Here is a 5366-nt window from a genome sequence, read left to right as displayed (position 1 = left end):
AATAAAATAAAATTATGACTGCCAGGTACAACGGAATACAGCGATTAGGAAATAATAATTTAAGTCCAATTTAGATTAGGACTGTCTCACAAAAAGTACGTAAAATAAGACACTATAACCGCGTGTTTCCTTAGCCAAAAACATATTCAGAAAAATATAGTTGTTTCCTTGTTTCTGTACATGTGTTGCGGTAGTGAAAATCTCTTTTATTTCAAAAGAAATGTCCTCACAGATGTAACTATTTTGAAGTTATTTAAAGTAGTATTATAAAATGGAAAGATTTCTTTGCTTTAAATAGAATCCGAAACTATTTATTCACTATTAAGCGTATACCAGGTGACATATTATTAATTCTTACTAATATTATAAATGCGAAAATCTAAAGGGAAGGTTGGATGGATCGATGGATGTTTGTTTGAAGGTATCTCCGGAACGGCACAACGGATCTTAATGGATTTGGCACAGATGTAAAACATAGTTTGGAAGATTATTAAGAAGTAAATTATTCGTTTTTTATTATAATATTTTATTTTATATCATAGATTTAAGACTATTCATTAGATTCTTATTTAGTTTATTGTTAAAAATTGCTTTAGTTTGGAAGAACACATAGGTTACTTATTACACTTTTTATAATTCCGCGCGGACAGAGTCGTCGGCGACTAGTAGGCTATATTTATTACTAGTATTTTTTTAATTTCGTAAGGAAGAATTCACGGGCAACTGTTATAAGTGGATTTATTAGAAAATTCGTTTAAACTATTTATTAAATTGAGTAATACGTTAACATAAGACGGTCTATTACCAGGCCATAGATAGTAGAAGAGTGTTAAATGTCATTGTACTCCATAGACAATATTTATGTCTAGTGTCCTTTGATAACCTCAGCCTACGACAGAAATGGAAAGTAGGGTTGTCAATTTTCATTAATTTATACGGAAGTAATTTCTTGTTCTTATCCAAAGATTCTACTATCGCCTTATTGGACATTTTTCTGGTAAAAATAACTCAATTAACTAGTACAGGTTGGTTGTTTTCACTCATCTCTCTCGCTGTCTGCATAGCTTATATCCTCAAAGTGGTGGTTCGGCATTACTAATCAGTCTCCTTCACTTCGCTTTGTCCTTGACATCTTCACCTGACACTCACTCCTGACTTTTACAACTACATCCATCTATTTTTTGGTCTGCCTTTACAAATATATATATGAATATGTTCGCAGTTATGTATGTAGAACTAGAATTAGTGTCAAACTAGAAAGTGACAACCCTAGGTAAAAGCCATGCATAGCGTAGGTAGCGAATGTAATATCTATTATTATAAGGAATAAATTATTACCAATGTTATAAGAAATGAATATTGACACTTAAAATGTTCAATAAGTTAAGAATAAAACGTTTAGAAATAATAACGATAGGAATAAAAAATCTTTGATGATAAGATATGGTTGTATGTACTACTCCTCCATACATCTCTATCAGCCGTCATATCCGAGTCTATCCCCTTCTTACGCATATCCTCTTTCACACAGTCATTCCATACTTTTTTTGGTCTTCCTCTACCCTTGTAGCCATCCACATTCAATCTCAATACTTTTTTGCTTATATCATCATCATCCCTCGTCATAACATGTCCAAACCACGCTAATCTTTTACTCCTCAATTTCTCGATCACTGGCGCTACTTTCAAACTTCCTCTAATATACACATTTTTAACTTTATATGGTTGAATTTCTACTATTAGTACTAAAGATATATACAAAATAACTTTATTATCTAATACGCATCATCATCATCATCATCAGCTCACTATACGTCCCCACTGAGGGGCTCGCAGTCTACCCTAAGTTAAGGGTGATTAGACCATCAACCACGCTGGCCAAGTGCGGGTTGATTGACTTCACTGATAATACGCATAATATGAATAAATAAATAAAAAAGACATTAATTACTTTAATGTTTTATAGAATAAGATGCAAATCAATTTATCTGAGTCCTTGCATCACAACGAATGGAGGGAAATTAATTCAAGAACATGAACCTTTATCCGCCATTTTTAGACGTCATTATGATTTTTTAAAATTATGTCGTAAGCGTAGCAGATTTAAATCCTGTAATAAAATTGTTATTCTGATAAATTCATGACTATCAAGAAATAATATCAATTAAATCACATCTCAATATGAAAAAAAACTACGTGACGAAATTTAGACTTTACTGTGCCAAATGAAAATCTGTAATCATGGCCAACTTGTTAGTAACAAGGGTGTTTTGAAAATTGTCGTAGTAATCTAACCAATTTTGTTACTAACAGAGGAAGTTAAAGATTCGGTGTAAATTAGTACATCCTTTTTAGGCGTGTGACGACTCGTCTGGGTTACACATGAGATAAAGTAAAATAACCGGAGACAAGAATTGTATTTAAAAGTTCTCTTAAAAGACGTTACATCAGATTGTTTTTTTTATATCATAAGGTGGCAAACGAGCGAGCGGCCACCTGAAATCGCTGAAATATCGAAGTGAACGTTGCCCATATACATACGCAATTGCATATGCGTTGCCTATCTTTAATCGACGGAGGAGATGATGCACAGAAAGAAAATACCTGTAATAATTTTGATATAATTCAAAAGGTTTAAATGTGAGATAAAAGAAGATGTTTTGAAAATTAAATTAGATATTTTTTTATTCATGCAACACTATAACGGTCATTGAACTCGTCTCGGCAGTGTTGGAATTCCACGTCGACTGGGAATAGATTTGGTGAAATCTAACCTCAAAATATACGAAATAAATATTCCAGATTTGAAGTATATTCGTTCCAAACCTAAGAGAAAATGTTATATACCAAAATATTAGTATAATATTGTTAACAATGGTGTTACTAGCATATTTTTCCGTGAAACTCTTTAATTCCGAATTTTTGGTAAAACACTTTTTCTTACTAAATAACAACTTGCCTTATTTGAAAGAATGTGTGAAATCAGACGTTCTTTTGTTTATTTAATTTCGGGATTAAATTGAAATTAATTTTGCGTTATTTATATAGAGAAAAAATACTTAGCAATTATTCCAGGCTAATTCTACAAACTAAATTTATTCCTACCAATTAATCAGTTTCATAAAAGAATTTAAATCAGCTGCAGCGACGGCAATTACCGTCTGTAGAAGTATATTTTAAGAATGTCCCTTTTAGCTGTAGTGCTGTGAATACTCGAGATGCTATAACAAATTTTCGCTTTATTTCTATTTAAAACCACAGACAAAATCTTGAAAATGTCTATGGTTGTTTTTAGTCGAGTATTTATATTCGTTATTTTATTTAAAAAAATATAGCATTTGCAACAAGAACTAAACATTCAAATACTGCGAGGTATTTTATTTAAAAATAAAAATAACGCTCCTAATCCTGTATCCTGGCAAAGATGAGAAGTGATATACTTCCATTTATAGTTGTCCTGGCACACCTCACTCGTCTTCTAACCCGTTTATCCACACATTTAGTTTTAAAGAAGATAATAAAATAATTAAATCTGTAGTAAAAAATAGTATAAATGTCTAGGTTTTATACTTCCCTTGGTCGAAGTATATTTGAAATCTCAATAAACCGATGTATACTATAGCTCTATTCCTAGAGCGTAATGTACGCAGTATCAATATCAGTGGCCGTAATTCACCGAGAACATTAATACGGACGTGGTTTCAGAAATTGATACATGAATTATGAAGTTGGCAGATGCGTCCCCGGTTCCCGCCTTATGTAACTAAAATGGCGGATTAAGTCCCTCTTTAAGAAGTAAACGTCAAAAGCGTTCGTTCAGTGCTTACACTTTTTTGAGAATTTTTAAATCTAAATGAATTGGAAAAATGGAACTAAATTTTTGGTCTTTTTTTCTTTTTGATTTCTTTGCATCGATTTTTAGAAAAACACTTTTTTGTTTTTAAAACAAATGTTTGTAGTTTTTTCTAGATCATTAACTGATGACGCCTTTGCTTACATTTACTCCAAATTAATCAGAGTTTAAAAAAGACAGTGTGTAAACTTTAAAAATAAAGTTTTTGTTTCCCGAATGGGCACAAACTTTTCAGTTAATCATGATTGACCATTGACATTTTAACTTTTCCAAATGACGTCATTTTGACAGTTGGCGGGAAAGTTAATTGAAAACATAAAGAGCTTTATTCTGTTCACATTTATTATTCAAATAGAAACTAAATGTATGCACTTTGAATGCACTCATCGCCGTTTGTAAAATGATTTTAGTTAGTCTGTTACGTCTAAAAATAAATGGACTCCGTCTGATGTTTGATTTCAGAACTGTTGTTGTTCTGTAACTTTATTGTAATTCAAAACGTTCATTGTGTTTTGCCGCGGTAGCGTTGCATTAATTAAAATTAAACTTGCGTATGTAATGTCAAAATTTAGGTAAAGTTTTACAAATTTATGGCAACATTTTTTTAAAACTAATAACATAACAGTTTCTTCAATAATTATCGTTATATTTTATATCGAAAAACATTACTTTATCTTAATGTAACTCGTTGGAAGCGTCGTCTATGTAGCCTTTGCTTTTTCTAAAAAAAATATATTTTAAATTCCTAAAGCGCCATCTATTGGTAAAAAGCTAGCATCTATTAGGTTTTAAAAATCTACGTTTTGATATGTGATAGACTTATAAACACTAAGTTAAAAACAACTTTTTGCGTTTAAAAATAACGCATACTCTGCGCACTTGTTAAGTCTAGGTTGCCAGTATATTTGTATGTTTTTTTATTTATTTCAATTTACCAAATTGCTACCATAGCGTGGGTGTAAAACGTTTAAAGATGGCGGTTTCGCCCACATTCCGACAGCATAATCGATGTTTAAGTTTTGTCAAAAGTAGTTCAAACTTAATTTGTATTGTTCTACCCACAATATTTTGTTGTATTTTACTGTTACCGTCCCACTCAGAGTTATAAGTAAATATTTAGTAAAGATTTCTCATACCCAATGGATTAAGCGATTATACTTCGACAGGCAATTAACCGTGATATTATGTGCGTATTTGATTTTCGCCATTTGTTAAGTCATAAGTTTAATTTTTATTTTAATATTTAAAGAAGCTACACGCACCAGTTACTCTTGTCTGTACCGTTTTAAAACGTAGAAGATATTTTTAGAATATACGCTTCAACGGATTGCATTATACGCACAACACCGTTGAAGTTCTTTGATCCTTTGGTTAAATATTTATATTATACTAGCGGACCCGACAGACGTTGTCCTGTCTACACGTCTTTAATTTGAATAAATTAATATGAAGTTAATATTTGATGAAAATTGTGAATCTAAACCATTCCCATATCCCCTTGAACACACACAAA

The sequence above is a fragment of the Papilio xuthus genome, unplaced genomic scaffold (genome assembly GCF_000836235.2).
Source record: "Papilio xuthus unplaced genomic scaffold, Pxut_1.1 DF825783.1, whole genome shotgun sequence".
Lineage (NCBI taxonomy): Eukaryota > Metazoa > Arthropoda > Insecta > Lepidoptera > Papilionidae > Papilio > Papilio xuthus.
Note: the sequence above shows the minus strand (reverse complement) of the source record.